This window comes from Protopterus annectens, chromosome 14.part0 (genome assembly GCF_019279795.1).
Source record: "Protopterus annectens isolate FY-2018-M chromosome 14.part0, PAN1.0, whole genome shotgun sequence".
In the NCBI taxonomy this organism is placed as follows: domain Eukaryota; kingdom Metazoa; phylum Chordata; order Ceratodontiformes; family Protopteridae; genus Protopterus; species Protopterus annectens.
The window spans coordinates 1003237452-1003256864 of record NC_056748.1 but is presented as its reverse complement, the minus strand read 5'-3'; the positions used below and the strand labels follow the sequence as shown (position 1 = coordinate 1003256864).

General features: G+C 39.5%; 1 protein-coding gene across 1 annotated transcript in view; it reads right to left on the bottom strand.

The window, feature by feature from the left end:
* Positions 1 to 440: 440 nt before the first annotated feature.
* JAKMIP3 (Janus kinase and microtubule interacting protein 3) overlaps positions 441 to 19413 on the bottom strand; it is a 1929353-nt gene continuing 1910380 nt past the window's right edge. Inside the window, exon 26 of the mRNA XM_044056811.1 lies at positions 441 to 3224. The gene's annotated coding sequence lies outside the window, so the exon portion shown is untranslated. The remainder of the gene's footprint in view (positions 3225 to 19413) is intronic.

Sequence of the window (19413 nt, the reverse complement as noted above, 5' to 3'; positions counted from 1 at the left end):
GTGTTTGAGTGAGTGTATGACAGGTGAACAAAGTATAAAAATGTCAAACCCGTCACCCACACAAAGTTGTTTGAATCAGAAAGATTTGAACATGCAGCTTTTTGAATCACAAAAATTCAAACAAAATATTTTTTTTGCAGGGGAAAGCCCCCCCCCCCATTCCCCTACATCCTTTCTAATCCTGTATGCCAGCTCCTCAATTGCAATACAGTGGAGAAAGGGCAAATTGCCCAATCCCCACTATATTGCAATCTCGCACAGTAGAAAAGCCAGTAAGTTTAATCAGTTGATTTTCAATAAGCTGTACTAGCTTTTGTGCAGTTGATGGGTTGAATTTAGCTCATACATGCACACAACCACGCACACACACACACACACACACACACACACACACACACACACACACACACACATATATATATATATATATATATATATATATATATATATATATATATAGATGTATATATATTGCCAAATAAAAGATTAACAGATATAACTCTTCCTGACTTTATGGGTTTGAAGGAGTTAATTATAGTAGGTTAAACTTTCAGTTCAATTAATTCTAATGTAATCAAGCTTGTGTTGAGCACATCTTGTTTTGAAATAGCAGACAAAATTGACTGCCAATCATTATTTAATTAGAAGGTGTCAGCAACTAGCCATACTGCACATGTAGCGCACATGTCTTATGGTGTTATACCATCACTCGGTGGTAAAAACTCCTCCCATTTTTTTTGCTGCTCACATGAACAGGTAGTAAGCTGCTGTTCATAATAATTTAGAATCTTGACTTAGTAGAAAGAGTAACAAATTTAGGTATTTCTGTTGCATTCAGATGTACTGCTTAAATACCTAGCATATGCAGATGATTTAGATATAGTAGTGTAACTCCACTGTGTCTACAGTTAGAGAGAAGGGGTGTATGCTATAAAAGAAAATACTTCCTAAAGTAAACTTTTCAGGTCTACTAGCCTCAGTAATGACGATGTGTCAGTAATCTATTATATGAAGTGCAGCTAAACATTTTTCTCCCAGAATAGTACCTCTTACTCTGTCTTTGTATTTATTTTTCATTAGTTTATAAACAGCATATATACACTTCATATAAACATAATTTATATATTTATATTTTAACTCTATCCAGGTGACCCTCCCCAACTTGTTAATTTCTTTGTACATAGTTTGTCCAGACGTTTCAATGTTAAACTGTTTAACTGATGTCTGAGATTACATATAGCATGTTAAGAACTGTTTAATTCTATACCTAGTTAAATCTTCTTGGCCAGAAAAAAAATTATATGTTATGGTTGCTATTCACAACATTGTATTTTTATGATCTATAGCCTGTTATATGTTAACTGGTTTCAGTTATCAATTTATGTATCTTGCTAAAGCTCAAAAAATAAATTTCTAAAAAAAGCAATACCTCTACAATAAAATGTACTGTTACAACTAGATTTTACAATGATAATGTTGTGTATGGATCACACTGATTATACTCTGATGAGATAAATCAGTTTAAGCACTAGAGTAGCATAAGACCATCTTTAACAAATGTTAAGCACCACCTGCTAAAGTTGTTAAGGTTGGGTCTTGGGCTAGGCAGTAAAATCTGCCAGTGCAAATGACAACAGCAGAATAAAAGATTTGTTTCTATCTGCTGCCAGTTGATAACATTTCACTGACTTCATATTCTAAGCCTAGAAAGTTAGTTGAATAGTAGCAGGATATGTGTTGCCTGATTTGCTGGAGGATAAGAAGTCTGAAACCTAAATGTATGCCATTATTTAGTGTTTTCAGTACACAGTAATTTGTCCAAAAGCCACAGACTTTATGAGGAACACAGCCAACATGAGACAGAACCTGGGCATTTTCGGAAAATGTACCCAGTTGAGAGGCATGGAAGGTAAGAAAACATAAGGCATGGTGTTACACTACTTTTCTGAAAGGGCTCATTAACTGTTTTATGGTTTTGAAAGCCGTTAAAATTCTTAATGCTTTTTTACCCTGTTTTAACTGTAATTTGTAGTTCATGCAGTCGATAAGGCTCCATGTACTATAAATAACTATGAGAGGTCAGCAGTGCTAACCTAAGATTATGTGTTCTCGACATGGATGCCAACATTCACCTTTCAAGCTTCACTTTCAAGGTGAATTCCTTAGGATCCATGTCTCATCCAAATAATAACATGATTAGCATCAGCAAACCAGTCATAATCCTTTATATCCTCCTCACAGTATGCTAATTGCCACATACAAATGTGCCAATTTTAATGTAAGCCTGCAGAGTAAGCCGATACCTTGATGCAGAATGTTTGCATGAGGTTATTTTTGTGCAATGTCCATATAAAGTGCATAAACCTCTTGCAAGTTTTGTCTTTTTTTAGTATATGCAACAGAAAACCTTTTTTTTTTTTTTTTGTTTGCTCATAGTCCACTATTATTCTATGGCTCTTTTTTTTGTTTTTTTGTAGTTTACCAATCATCACATAATAAACATGTACTGCACTCCTGATTTTGACAACAAGAAAAAGAACATGTTCATGTTATAGGCATCCTTTGGACACTGTCACGTGGAATTGTCTTGAATAACATTGGTGTTATAAATGTGGCAAATACTCTATCTGAATCTTTTGCTTGCGTGTGTCATTATAGCAATACTGGATATAAATTATTGTTAAATCTTACTTCAATTATGTTTGGACATCACCTTCTATTCACTGATTTGTACTAATTTCAAACATTCATTATTCATCAGACCAGATTAAATCAAGTCACATAACTCTAGTTTTTAAAATGTTGATAAGCATTATCTTCAAATATCAATTAATGCAACAGTCTTTTCATTTTACATTCCCAGGAGAACTAACACATAAATATATCATATTTTAAGTCATGAAATAATCATTAAAATCACACAACTAGTGCTTTTAAAATTTTAGGCGTCTTCATTTTAGCAGAGAAACATATAAATCCCATACACATTGTATAAAATAAATTGTTTTCATTTCTATTTCCTTTAAACAGCAAACAAGATTATTTTTATTAATAAACTATACCTTTAAAAAGGTCAAGAATTTTGGACAAATATTTTACAATAAAACTTAAATGCCAAATTAGATTCCTGGCTTGACGCCCATTCACATTTCTTGATATCTGGAGGTGTCATTGTGCTGGTTCCAGCATAAATGGGTAGAAAGATGTCCAACAATTGTACTCCCCTGAAAGAAATATATGAAGAAGTTATTTTGTTATGCTGTTGCAACTTTACTAGACAGCAGACTTGTAAAACATATTGTTATGCACATAAATATAGTGCTACATTTTATAAGGGACAGTACTGTGATAAGTAGCATTGTCACCTCAAAAAAAAAAAATATCACTGAGTCAGATTTCATCTGGGGTTCCTAGAGTGCCTTCATTGTGGAGTTTACCTACCTGCCCTCCCTCTGTTTACATGTCCTCCCTCTGTTTACATGTCTTTACCATGGCTCAAGATGATTCTCACTCCTGAAGTGACACCCTGACCCCATGTGCAAAATGGGAAAAGGGGATGAGCCTGGATGGATGGACTCTGTGTACTCTGGTTTCTGCCCATGTCACAAATACATGCAGTAGGCAGATTGAAGACTCACTCAAAATTGTATATAGCTGTGTGTGCAGTGTTGTGTGTGTTTTTTGTGTATGTGTGTGATTATAATATGGAAGAAAGGTCTGGCAATCTGTCTCCATTCTTTAAATGCCTAATAAACTCTGTGGATGACATCAGATAGGTATCGGGGGGGGGGTATTGCAAAAGTCAGACTTAACTCAACAAAATTGTATGGATGAATGTGTTGTATGTGAAAAGCTATAAAAGTTGCTTTTTACACTTTTGATAAAAAGTAATTTTAATTGTTTTTCTGTGTTTACTGCTAACAGCAGGTTTACTGCTTGTTCAGACAGAAGTGTTCATATTGTTATAATTCCAATATAATTTTTTTGCGCCTTGTTCTCTGTTATTATACTCTACGTCTTCTTTAGGATTCTAGTCTGAGACTTCCACATTAGTATTTATAATTGTTTTTAAGTGGGGCTGTATTGCACAACTAAATCATTTCCTGACATACCCATACTACAGTAAGTTTAGACTATACAATGGTGTATTGCAAATGATGTGAAGTATAACCCTATCTACACTGCAAAGGAATCTCAAAATTTTAAGTGAACAATTTACTGACCTGCATAGATCTGTTATAATATGCACTTAGTTCCGTTCAATGGCCACATACATCAGGAGTGCAATAACTCACATGAATAAAACAATAAAAAATAAAAGTGGAATATTGCATTTGTGTGCAGAAGGCAAAGCCCACATTTCTTAATATTAACAATTGAAAAGGTCTATTCACTTTCAATGAATTTATTCAAAATGAGTACTTTGCATATTCAGCACCGGTGACCACTGGAGCCATTGCAGCCAGTGTACAGTAGTCTACACAACCACCTTATTTATTTCAAAATGTACCTCTATGCTCTGTTTTTTGTATGTCTTTTTATTTGTTCATTGCTTGTCAACATCAGGTTCCCTCAGTAACTACTACACTGGGGAAGAGGCCTTCATCCAGGCAGCCATCAGGATCTTTCAGCTTGGCCTATCATCTGCTACCCCCACAACAGTCTAGATGATGGAACTCTCACAATGCTGAGACCATTGATCAGTGCAAGCTTCTTTGAGTCAACTATCCCACAGCTGGAGTTCATAAAATATTTAGTAAGTTCCTATCTAGCAAACTAGAAACAAGGTGAACTTGCAAGGAAGAAAGACCCCCTGCACACCAATATAGAAGAAACTCTCATACATCCTACCTTATATCAATGCTAATTCTACTTTGCAAAGGGGAAAGTCAGAGTTTGCTAACACTGTTTTCAGTGTAATCATTTTACATTGTCTGCACTCAGCCTTATTCTCTTGTGAGGGTTGTCACATTCTCAGTCCTTTATCCAGCCAGCTAGAATACTTATTGTCTGCTGGGGGTCAGACATTCAGTGGACTGAGTTACCACCTTTACCATATTGGAATCTTGCATTTTCTTTACAAGCTTCTCAAGTGGTCATATTACTAATAAATCCTATGGTGCCTAGTTCACAATCAAATCGTTATCCTTATTTGCCACGTAGTAGGCATCTCTATGCCTCAGTTTGATAAAACAGAACAAACAGTAGAAATAAAGCATTATACAATTCACAAGTGTTTTACTAATGTGGCTTCTGCATGTAATTTTCTGTAGAAGTGTTATGGCAAAAATACATTAAATGCTAACATTGATAAAAAGAAGCAGAACAAGGGTAGATTACTATATACATTACCGGGGTCACAACACCTATTGAGTGTAGCATTACCATGAAACAGAGAGATTATGACAATCACTTTATTTCCAAATGTAATATTACTAGAAAAAAGGTAGTGTATATTGTTAGAATTTGGATCTGTTAACAAGTGATAGCGTTTTGATTAAAGTTGTTGTAAATACTGTTTAATTCAAGCATACAACAGAAGGAAAGCTCAAAAAACACCTAAATGTTAACATTAATGTTAATGTTAACTCAGTGGGTGTATGTTTTATCAAGCGTCTAATGTTTTGTATCTGCAAATACAGAGCTATCACCCAACATTTAAACACCTGGATACTGATAAGGTTTATGTTAACCACAGTTATATGAGTTATTTGAAAGAAAATTTGATGGTACAACATTGAGGTGCCTGGCAGGTAATACCAACAGGTAGGTGCAGGACTACTAGACAAGTATGATGTAAAATGTCTGCAAAACATGCACAGATGTTAGAACTTAGGGGTATGTTAAGTAGCTGGCATTTTAAGCTCTAACCTAGGGAGATATTCAGGTGAAGTGGCAGTTGCCTATAAAACCACTGGTCCAAATCACTAATGTAGATGTCGCAAATCTAAGAGACTCATTGAATGCCCTCTGAAGGAATCTAGAGAACCTAGAAGGACAGAAGGGTACAAAGTTGTCAGGACAGATATACCTTGAGTAAGGAAGAGAAGTGGGAACCACATTTCTTACAGGAGTGATGAGGAGAAGGAAGAGCTTTTTGCTCTATGGTGTGAAATACTGACCCAAGGTGTCTTATCTGGATTAATGGTCTGCATTGGAGCTGGTTTGGTGAAATAGTTTTTTTCTTTTTTTTTTTTTTTTTGAAAATCATCATAAACAGACATTCTGTTTATCTGCCTGATGTTGTCTACCAGAACAAATGAGAAGGCACTTTATTTTTAACCTAGTAACTGCATGATGTTATATATTCTTGATACCTAGTAACTGCATGATGTTACATATTCTTGATACCTAGTAACTGCATGATGTTACATATTCTTGATACCTAGTAACTGCATGATGTTACATATTCTTGATACCTAGTAACTGCATGATGTTACATATTCTTGATACCTAGTAACTGCATGATGTTACATATTCTTGATACCTAGTAACTGCATGATGTTACATATCCTTGATACCTAGTAACTGCATGATGTTACATATCCTTGATACCTAGTAACTGCATGATGTTACATATCCTTGATACCTAGTAACTGCATGATGTTACATATCCTTGATACCTAGTAACTGCATGATGTTACATATCCTTGATACCTAGTAACTGCATGATGTTACATATCCTTGATACCTAGTAACTGCATGATGTTACATATCCTTGATACCTAGTAACTGCATGATGTTACATATTCTTGATACCTAGTAACTGCATGATGTTACATATTCTTGATACCTAGTAACTGCATGATGTTACATATTCTTGATACCTAGTAACTGCATGATGTTACATATTCTTGATACCTAGTAACTGCATGATGTTACATATTCTTGATACCTAGTAACTGCATGATGTTACATATTCTTGATACCTAGTAACTGCATGATGTTACATATTCTTGATACCTAGTAACTGCATGATGTTACATATTCTTGATACCTAGTAACTGCATGATGTTACATATTCTTGATACCTAGTAACTGCACGATGTTACATATTCTTGATACCTAGTAACTGCACGATGTTACATATTCTTGATATCTAGTAACTGCACGATGTTACATATTCTTGATACCTAGTAACTGCACGATGTTACATATTCTTGATACCTAGTAACTGCACGATATTACATATTCTTGATACCTAGTAACTGCACGATGTTACATATTCTTGATACCTAGTAACTGCACGATGTTACATATTCTTGATACCTAGTAACTGCACGATGTTACATATTCTTGATACCTAGTAACTGCACGATGTTACATATTCTTGATACCTAGTAACTGCATGATGTTACATATTCTTGATACCTAGTAACTGCATGATGTTACATATTCTTGATTCCACCGGTCAATTTACAGACTATCATTATTTTATTTCCATGCAAAATATAACTTCTTAAAAGCCCAAGGACTGTCACCTGCATCCAAATTAAGTACTGATCATAACTGACAAATTTCAGTAAGTAAGTATTAGGACAAGAGATCTTTTTTTACATCAGATAATAAAAGAAAATTAAGAGAAAAGTAGAGTTGTGTAAAATCTTACCATAACAGTAGAGGTCCTTCTCTTCACTGTTGCATTATTCATAACCCAAGGGATCTCCTGCCAAGGATAGTACAGCATTCAGCCAGTATACTGAAGCCTTTTAGCAATTATAGGCATCATACGTCACACGTTCACTCCCCCATGCAAGGCGTAGAGCATAAAGGTGATGTACGAATTAAAACACTCAGAACTGGAAAAGCCCCAGGAGGAACAGAATGTTCCTGGGGACAAGGAAAACACGCATCCAGAAGAAGAAAACATGGAAGAGTCCTTTGACCAAGAGGGCAATTAAGAACAGGCTAGAATAGAGGGAGCAGGAGGGAGGGAGTGAATACTGCCACAGTGACGAGAAGAACATTTACTGCTATTGTAAGATTTTACACAACTGTACTGTGTCCTTTCATATCACTGTTGCAGTATTCCTTACCTAAAGGAAAGTACAAAAGCCCAAGAGGAAGCCTGGAAGAAGGACGGCAAGAAACAGTCCTCTAAAAAGCCATGCAAGATAACCCTGGCAAAGCCAGCGCTGGCCCTGTTAATAACATCCAACCTGCAATGCTTAGTTTAAGTATGAACAGAGGACCAAGTAGCAGCAAAAAGGATGTAAATGATATCCAGCCCCTTGAGAAAAGCATCAGAGGAGGCCACAGCCCTGGCAGAATGAGCTTTACTGATGAGGAGAGACATTTACCATGAAAAGAATAACAGAAAGAAATGGCCTTAGAAATCCAGGAAGAGATGGTTTGCTTAGAAAGACCCAAACCCAAAGACCTGGGATGAAAGGAAACAAAAAGCTGCTTAGATTTTTGAATAACTTTAGTTTTATCCAAGTATTTTCTGAGCTGCCTATGCAAATACAAGGTGTTAAAACCTTTTCACTGGCAGACTGCAGAGAAGGAAAAAAGGAAGGCAAATGAATAGATTAACTCACTGATCACCTTGTCATAAAAGAAGGATTAGTATTAAGAGACACTGTCTCTTGGCTCAAGTAAGAGCCAAAAGAAGAACAGTCATCCAAGTACAATGTTGTAAGGAAGCTGAAGAAGCAGGCTCAAAAGGAGCCTGAGTCAAGTTTTCAGGTACAAAACTGAGGTCTCATAGGCTTTCTAGGAGGTCTGATATGAAGAACACCTTTAAGAAATTGCTTGACCTCAAATTTAGAGGCAAGAGGAGGAGTCAAGGGCAGACAAGCAGAAATTGCTGACAGGTGAGCTTTAACTGAAGAATATGCTAATCCAGCATGGAGCAGATCACACAAATAAGAGAGAATCAGAAGGACCTGTACGGAAAGTCGATCCTGATGGTGACAGAGACACCAGACAGAAAATCTTTTCCATTTGGGCATATATGATTTTCTGGTAGTTGTTTCCTGGCCTTCTGCAGAGCTAAAAACACATCCTTGGAAAAGAAGTGCCTGAAAGGGATCAAAGCCCTATCACCCACAGTGTCAGTTGAATAGTGGACTAGTAAGGATGGATAAGAGACCCCATGTCTTATGTGAGAATATCCACCTGGTGAGGTAACTTGTGGTGATTTCCCCTAGCCAAGTGAAAAAGAGGGGGAACCAATGCTGTCTGGTCCAAAACCAAGATCTTGGGAGAGTCCTGCCTGATCTTCTGTAAGACTTGTGGTAACAGAGAAAGGGGAAGAACTGTGTATAGAAACATCCCCTTCCTAGGAAAAGACAGGGCATCCACTTTCCAAGCCAGAGGATGTGGGACACTGGAACAGGATGGAGGAAGTTGAATGTACAGAGTGTAGGCAAAAAGATCTACCTGAGGAATATCACACCTATGAACAATGTCCAGGAACACATCTCTGTGAAGCATCCATTCGTGACCTTTTGTGCTGGACCCGCCTAAAGAGTCTGCCACTAGATTGTGCTCCAAGAGAATGTAAACTGCCTGAGGAGGCACTTGATACTGGTCAGCTAGATCCCAGACTTGAAGAGCTAGTCTACAAAGAAGGTAGGATCTTGTACCCCCTTGCTTGTTGACATATCATATCATATCATATCATATCACTGTGGTATTGTCTGTGAAAATATTGAAGGGCCCAGGATGAAAGCGGGAATGATAAGCCTGAAGATCTAGAAGCAGAACCCTCATCTCTTTTATAATGACGTGGTCCATCCTCTGATGAAGAGGTTACAGACCTTGAACATTGAGAAAGCCGAATGAGCCCCCCATGTCTTGTCTGAGGCATCCATAAAGAGCTCTGGAATCAGGACTGGAGACTGGAAAGGAAGCCCTGGGTTGAGAGAAAGTCTATGAATCTACCACTGAAGTTCGAGCTTGAAACAGAGAAGGAAGGGGACTGGGAAGTCTAGGGGGGGGTGGCAATGTTGTAGCCACACAGACTTGAGGTACCACTGAAGCTTTCTCGTGTTGAGACTGACTAGAGGGAGATTGGGAATGGTGGAAAACATTAATCTGAGGAATCTGAGAAATTCTCTGAACATAACCGAAGCCAGAGGAAAAAGAGACTGGAAAAATGAAGTGAGAGACAAGGCCTTAGGGGCAGGTAGAAATGCCCACATGGGGATGGTCTGAAGTCTGCAACCAAGGAAAATATGATCCTGAGAATGTGCCAGAGCTGATTTGTTGAAGTTTATGGTAAACCCCAGACTCTGCAACAGGAAAATAGTAAACGAGATCCTGAAGGAGATCAACAAAGGGAAGAACCTTGAATGAGCAGATCGTCTAGGTAGGGAAAGATCTGAACTCCTCTCATCCTGCAAAAGTCAATGGCAGGAGCAAAGCATTTGATGAAAACCCTTGGGGCAGTAGAGAGGCCAAAGGGCAAAGCAGAGAACTGAAAATGCAAGGTAGAAACAAAGAAACATAAACGTTTCCTGAAAATGTAATGGCAGGGGGTATGAAGGTAGGCCTCCTTGAGATCTCCTTTCTGGGAGCTAAAAGCAAGCTGGAATAAAAACCCCTCCTTACCTGGGCAGGAGGCACAACTTGAATGATGTCCTGGAGCAAAAGAGAATGGAGCACTCTGGGAAAAGAAGAAGGTAGTCCTGAGGAGGTTGAGGGATGCCCAAAAAGGGAGGAAAGGATTTTCAAACCACGAAATATCCTTGACATATAATGGACAGAACCTAAAAGTCTGTTGTGATCTTTAACCAATTCGGAAGGGACAGGAAAGATAGAGGGATAAGGGAACCTGGCCAAGGGAAAAGGGAAACAAATTGTCAAATGAACCCTGGCTTACCCTGAAAAGCAGATTTCTGGGAGGTAGGGGTTTGAGTAGACTTAGCAAGAGGCACACGTCTAGAAACATTTTTTACATTAGGCAGAGGGCAAGACTGTCTATGAAGAATAGCATATTTGGAGGGATAATGCCTCTGAAACTTAGAAACAGCAGAAACAACAATATGCTTTATCCTTATCCTGGACAGACTTAAAAAGTTCAACAGCAGGAGCACCAAAAAGGGCATCTGACAGTTTGGCCTTAATGTCATCAGGCAAGGCCTGAAGATGAAGCCAAGTGTAATGTCTCATAACAGAACCAAAGGCAGCGGCTCTGGAAGAGGCATCAGTTGCATCATAGTTGCATTGGATAGAATGATGAGCAACTTGAGAGATAGAGCCAAACAGGGAAAGGTTGGAAGCTTTCCACTCAGAGCCAGGAAGGTTAGAAACCACTTTGGAAACTAGAGAATGGATGGCCAAAACATACCTGGTTATATGAGTCTGATAGTTGATGGCCCAAAAGGATAATGTGTCATCAGTATAAACTTTTTTGGTCAGCCTCTCCATGGCCCTACTATGCTTATCTGAAGGGAGCAACTTGGTAGAGGGTAACAGCTTGGATGGCTTGTCAGAAGAGACAGACACTACAGACAGGTCAGAATCTGGGGCCACAGAAGCTACCAGCCAGAACAGGGGGAGAGCTGATGGCTTAGGAGACTCCATCTGAAGGAGCCCATAACATATTTTCTGAAAGTCAGACACTTGAGAACAATCCCACTTAAAAAAAACGTCATCATGCAGGCAAAAGTATCCTCAAGAGTTCCTCCAAAGGGTAAATCTGGACTTATAGCATCCTCTTCCTCTGAACCATAGTCCAAGGGTGAAGGAATTTGAGAAGAGTAAGCCAAAGACTCTTCTCCAGAATCCAGATCCTCATCTGAAGAGTCTAGTTCCCTGGGTCTTTTATGAGGAGTGGAAGATGATGGAGGGGCAAGCACAGGAACCCCTTGCGGAGGCTTTAAAGTCATTAAAGCATGGAATAACCACAAGTAAATTCCTGCCATTCATGTTGGTGATCATTTTCTACAGGGGAACTATGCTTGGTTTTCTGTCCTTTTTCTTTGGGATGTCCACACAAAACCCCCTCAGAGGGTCAGTCCCATGGCAACATTCAATAAACATAGTAGAAATCTCCTCCGTAAGAGCTGCAGAATCCCCCTCAGACCTTCATATATAATCAGGCTAGGTTCCCTGTCAGCATCATGAGCAGATACTTGTAAAGCCACTGAAGGTGTGGGAGAAGTCAGATCCATGCCAGACTCCAACGTATGATAGCAGAGGAATCTAAAGCAACCACCAGATGATTCTCTGGGCTTTTACTAACCTTAAGAGAGACATCTGGAGGAGGCTGGACAGCAGCCATATTAGATATAATTTTTTTGGCCTTTTTCTTGGCAGACAGCTGACCCTTCGGATAGGAAGATTCTGCCATAGCACCTTGAGCCAACAGCTTAAGATGCTGGTTTTTGAGGTAAATAGATATAGAGAAGAGGCAACTATGTAAGGTCTTAGGAACAAAAGCCTGGCAGATAGAACACTGTGTATGGTTATGGGAAGCACCCAAACAGAAGACACTAGTCGTGACAGTCTTTATGGGCAAGCTACCTCCCACATTGACATTTTCCCTTTCTTGATGACATGAACCCAACAGTACTAAAGAAAAAAAAGAAAGATAAGAAGAAACCCCAGTGGGGCACTTTTCTGAAACATAGCTTGGTAACTAACACAGCAGAAGGGTGTTCATACCAACGTTCAATGATGGTGTTCAGACTGGCAGCAAAGAAGTTCTGAGTGTGTGCATCTGTACATTACCTTTATGCCTTATGCCTTGCGTGGTGAGCGTGCGTGTGACATATGACACCTATAAGTACTAAAAGGCTTTGGTGTACTGGCCAGATGTTTGGACTATCCTTGTCAGGAGATCCCTTAGATTATGAATACTGCAACAATGATATGGAAGGACATCATTCATTATGCAGTGCCTCCTCTTGCTTTGAAATAGATTCCCCCACCCCCACATGTCAGGTAATGACACTCCATGTCAGCTTTCAAACATACCTTGGACAAATAGATGGATGCCTAAAATGTACTCTGGGACTTAAAGACCTTGCCTCCCATGAAAAGGATGGTAGAGTTTTAAGGTGAATATTGGCAAGGCACACGTGGCCTTGTATGTCTTATGATTTCTATGAATTAAAATGTGAGAAGGTATGAAAAATGAAAGTGATAATTAGATTATGTATAGAAATAAAATGTGAGAAAGTAAGAAAGATGAAAGTGATAATTAGATTATGTGTTAAGAAGCTGCATTGTTTGTTTTTGAAGATAATTATTTACTCCTGACCAGAATTTTGATTGAAAGGAAGACACTTTAAGAAAGTGTGGGACAGATCCCTAGTCCCTAATGCCTAGAAAGGTGAAGAAGTGATCTGCGCAATGAAGACTCATTTGGGTCCTTTGAAGAACAGCTCCTGAGTAGTTGGGACTTCTTAAATTGCAGAAATAAATCTGCCTTATGAGTTTAGTGGGTAAATGAGAGGATGTTTGATCATTTAGTCATTTGAACAGTTGTAAATCTAGTAGGATATCTGCTTTTTTTACTGGAAACCATTTAGTTTTTTAAATGGTTTTTCCATTCAAATTTTTTCCTATTCAAACTGATATTCTCATGTCCAGTGTCTGCCTTTAAAAAGCAGATAAACTGGATGGGTGTTCATAAATTCAGTCCTGTTAAGGCTGGTCTGGCCCTCATTAAAATGAGAAACAAGGCCTAAGGGGGGCACTGGCAAGGCAGAAATGGCCTTGTATCTCAGTTGCCTTGTAACTCTTATGAATCTATGAGTAATAATTTGTACTTTATGTATATTATATTTGCTTGATAATGGTCCCTCAATGTTTTCTTCTAAAGACTCCACTAAAATGAACACTATCCTACAGAACATTCTCAATTATCAAATGAAGTAAATATAGGAAGTAAGTAATGCCTGCACAGTAGAAAACATAAAATAACATCCATAATTACATTCATCCATCCATAACCCGTTTTTCCCATTTCTGCACATGGGGTCGAGGTGCCACTTCAACAGTGACAATCATCTAGAGCCAAGATTTGCACATCCATAATTATTGGATTGCAATATAAACTCCATGGAATTGCTGTTGTTACAAAAATGTGTTATTCTCTGTTCTGACTCCATTTTTTGTTATAAAAAATCGCTGAAATTCAGAGATGTACTATATGATAGAGTAGACTTTACACCACTTAGCACTAATGCACACATCGTACGGTGGACATAAATATATAAAGGCAGCAATATGCATGGCTGAGCAGCTAGATGTAAGCTAATACATTAATCATAGCAAGGGTAAAATGCTAAAGCCAGTCAAAGCAGAGCTGAGGAAGCAATTAATTGTGCAGCAAGGTAGCATCTACACATTGACTAGCTCAGATTTTATGATAGGTGAAGGCAGCAGATTATATGAGATAGACCAGGCTGTTGGCAATTGCTACATACAACTAAGCTGCAGTACAATCATGCATATGCCTGCTGTCAGATGCTCAGATATCTGAACACTTACTGGTTCCATAAAAGTGCAGAAAAGGAAATTATATGACAGTAAGAAATGGAGGAATGTAGACAGCAGAAGTACAGTATAAAGGACAAGTAGGTGGGGGGAAAGAAGGCAGACACACCTTTTATGGTGAAAGGTACCCATTTTTTATATATGTACGTAGAGAGAAGGGATGATAGGAAGAGTGATCAGAGTACAGAGAGTGGAAAGGTAGAGAAGAATAAACAGCAGCTGGATGCAAACAAACATGAAAAATACACACAAACGGGGGTGAATTTGTACAAATTAAGAGAGAGAGAAAGAAAGAGAGAGAGAGGGAGACTGGCTCAACACAGACAAACAGAGGGAGGAATACAGTGATGGGGAGAAGAGGGCGCCTCTTAATGGGGTGAGTTTTGGCACAATAGGATGGGGATACAACAGGCAGAGACTAGGGATGGATACTGGCAGGGTGATGGGTGTCAATCAGCCCAGAGAAAGAGAGGTGAAGTTGACACTGAAGCATCATCAGTATGACTGAGAACATGGTTCAGATGGGTGGCAGTGATCAAGAAGAGTCGTCATACCCTGCTCTGATGGATAACGGCAGGTACTTCAGCTTAAGCATATTTGATATATACTCTAGGAGAGTCATTATACATTCCACCCACTGCGACAATATATTGTCCACCACCTCCCACACCTCCTACTACACTGTCAGTTGGACTGCAGAAAGGCACTGAGCCAGGCTATTTCCCTCAGCTAGGTGGGAACCCTCAACAAAGCACTCCTAATCCTGAAATGTGAAGCAAATGTAGCCACAAAGACAGAAGCCAGTGACAGCTGACATATCTCTGGATTCACAGCATCATGCCTTGATGGGAGGTAGACTCAAGAGGCAATAAAAGACAACTTAGTAGGTACATACCACACTAACAATGATGTAACACAAGTTGCAGCAGCCTCCTGTAGCAGTCAACATGATTGGCTTCCCTCTCTCTCCATGCTGAAAGACACAAGGGGCAAAATAGCCATCTCACCTAGTTGTTGCCAAGACATATAGACATCAACAAAAACATAACCCCACTGGTATATGCTTAATAGCAGATGAATGGAAACGTTCCCATCACTATAGAACAAAGCTATAGTTCCACAGGTGCATACTTTATAGCAGAAACATGGAACTGTACCCTCAGCTTCACAATAAAGCCACAACTCCAAAATTATGTGCAAGATAGTAGAAACCTGACATGATGCCTCCAGCTACACACATGAACTGTTATATAAAACACCACAATGAGCGGCAGTGCTATGACAGACAGACAAACAGCAGGCATAGCACACAGACAGTACCCTACAGTAGCTCATCTGTCAGAACCTGGTATCTGTGTTCGTGCTCACTGTACAAGTCTCTCCAAATTCTGTCTTTAAACAGAATACCCACAACCACTCACTGAAATGACAAAACAATTTTTATACATAACTGCTGCCTGTACAATTCACTAAGTTGCACGTGGCTTTCTCTTTAAAATCTTAGCATGTATAAATTTAACTACTATATGCATACAAATGTAAATAGAAATGCAACTACTCAGTGTTTAACTGGAACTATGTATGATGTAATATAAATAAATGGAGCTTTTCTCCTCAGGCCTCTGCTGAAAATGGATGTTACCCAGTTGGACTTTCCAGATAAAGACAAACAAATTAATCAATCTGTTAGAAAAAAATAGTCCTTATTAGGAGCACAGCTTTGAGTGACAAAAAAAAGGGTTAAAATTGCATTTTGAAAAACAGTTTCTACTGCAAGCACTTACTATATCATTTAAGCCTCTCCTGCCTAACCTCCACTTCCCATTGCTAGAGATCTTTAAGATGGCTGCAGATTACTGCACCAGTACCTCAGATGGTGATTAATGCTGGGAGTGCGAGTAACTTCATTAAACATCTCAGCTAAGAAACTGAGGCTGGAAGGTCCCAGAAACTGCTCCCTGAAATGACTGTCCAGGAGAAAAAACATTATCTTGTTCTGCTTGAAACAGCAGACAGATTTCCTACAAAGGCCATTAGCATTAACAACCAATGCAATGAATTTATTGTAAAACAGGATGGTAGCCTGGGATTCATGCTGCTAACAGGATGTTGAATCATGACTGATGCTGCCTAATGCAGCTGTGAAGTGTGATACGCATAAGTATGTAAGCAGCTTATAAGCCTTTGTACATAGTGATGTGGTGTGCATGCTAGCTGCACGTTATGTTACTTTTGCACTTCACTGAAATATAGCAATTTGTAGACATCTGTGAAAGTTTTATCTTAGCAGCATATGGGTCTATATTGCCAGATCAAAAACCCATTTCTGCGAACACCACAAGACCAACACATATAGCACAAACTACGGTAATGGTGAACGTTCAAAACCACAAAACACGAAATGTCAAAGTGTCATGGTTGGCCCGTCTGTGGTATAGCTCTGTAAGGTGTGTGCGATAGTTACGGACCTTAGGGTTAGGGTGCAGGTTAAGGTAAGTACATAGATAGGTAATGTATGTAAGGTTTAGTGTAGGGTTAGAAGTAGAGTTTTGTTAAGTGTATGTGTGTGGATTATTTGTTTTGTTTGGGTATATGTCTGTAGGGTAAGTGTGCGATAGTTACGGACCTTAGGGTTAGGGTGCGGGTTAAGGTAAGTGCATAGATAGTAATGTATGTAAGGTTTAGTGTAGGGTTAGAAGTAGGATTTGGTTAGTGTATGCATGTGTTTTATTTATTATGTTTGGGTATGTAGTATGTAGCATGCGGTGGTGTTGGCTGACTATGACAATTCGAGATTTGAAATTTCATGGTTTAGGGGGTTCGGCGTATTTGTGGTTCGCGCTATACGTGTCGGTCTTGTGGTGTTCGCTGAAACAGGTTTTCGATCTGGTAATATAGACCCCAGCATACATGCCACACAAACTCTTATTTACTTAGACCTTAAGCAGACAATCTATCATTCCAAAGGCCAAACTGTGTATCAAAAAGGGAGCAGCAACACTAATTCTGCAAATTTTGGAAGTCAGTTTCTAGTAGCAGAGAAGCAGAGCTCTCAGAAGACACAGCCCTGATCAGTTACACAGTGTACTCTAGTACTGTTGTGACATGTGCATGTCTGTTGTGCTGCATATGGCAGCACCTGCCTGGAAAAACAAGCTATAATCTATACTGCTGTGTGCTTGCGATTTTTACCACCATATATTTTATAGATAACTTATGTATCTGCATATCCATACAAGAGGTAAGGGAAGACAGTCCACTAGCAGGACTGCCTATCCCAAACATATTCTGTATGTCCTATGCATACATTCTGTGACAACTGCGTGAAAAAGCTGCCCTCCCCCAACATAACACCACATGCACCCACTGTTATAGGTTACCCCATCGGTGTCATGATTCAGTCAAGGAATCATGCCTTTTACCTGTATAGCCCTAGTACTATGGGCCTCTGTCTGGCAGCCACTCCAGCTATCTACATACATCTATACATCCATTCATACCTGTAGTCTGGGATGTTAGTGGGGTACCAACTGGCTATAGCATGGCATATCATTGGCTTCTGTGCTGTTCCTATCCCTGCTCACACCTGCATTGCTGTGTGCATCTATATTTTCCCAGTGTCTGCATTTGGTAGCCTCACACCTGCATTGTTGTTTGTATCTATAGTTTCCCACTATCTGCATTTGGTAGCCTCACACCTGCATTGTTGTGTGCATCTATAGTTTCCCACTGTCTGCATTTGGTAGCCTCACACCTGCATTGTTGTGTACATCTATAGTTTCCCACTGTCTGCATTTGGTAGCCTCACACCTGCATTGTTGTGTGCATCTATAGTTTCCCACTGTCTGCATTTGGTAGCCTCACACCTGCATTCTTGTGTGCATCTATAGTTTCCCACTGTCTGCATTTGGTAGCCTCACACCTGCATTCTTGTGTGCATCTATAGTTTCCCACTGTCTGCATTTGGTAGCCTCACACCTGCATTCTTGTGTGCATCTATAGTTTCCCACTGTCTGCATTTGGTAGCCTCACACCTGCATTCTTGTGTGCATCTATAGTTTCCCACTGTCTGCATTTGGTAGCCTCACACCTGCATTCTTGTGTGCATCTATAGTTTCCCACTGTCTGCATTTGGTAGCCTCACACCTGCATTGTTGTGTGCATCTATAGTTTCCCACTGTCTGCATTTGGTAGCCTCACACCTGCATTGTTGTGTGCATCTATAGTTTCCCACTGTCTGCATTTGGTAGCCTCACACCTGCATTGTTGTGTGCATCTATAGTTTCCCACTGTCTGCATTTGGTAGCCTCACACCTGCATTCTTGTGTGCATCTATAGTTTCCCACTGTCTGCATTTGGTAGCCTCACACCTGCATTCTTGTGTGCATCTATAGTTTCCCACTGTCTGCATTTGGTAGCCTCACACCTGCATTCTTGTGTGCATCTATAGTTTCCCACTGTCTGCATTTGGTAGCCTCACACCTGCATTGTTGTGTGCATCTATAGTTTCCCACTGTCTGCATTTGGTAGCCTCACACCTGCATTGTTGTGTGCATCTATAGTTTCCCACTGTCTGCATTTGGTAGCCTCACACCTGCATTGTTGTGTGCATCTATAGTTTCCACTGTCTGCATTTGGTAGCCTCACACCTGCATTGTTGTGTGCATCTATAGTTTCCCACTGTCTGCATTTGGTAGCCTCACACCTGCATTGTTGCGTGCATCTATAGTTTCCCACTGTCTGCATTTGGTAGCCTCACACCTGCATTGTTGCGTGCATCTATAGTTTCCCACTGTCTGCATTTGGTAGCCTCACACCTGCATTGTTGTGTGCATCTATAGTTTCCCACTGTCTGCATTTGGTACCTCACACCTGCATTGTTTTGTGCATCTATAGTTTCCCACTATCTGCATTTGGTAGCCTCACACCTGCATTGTTGTGTGCATCTATAGTTTCCCA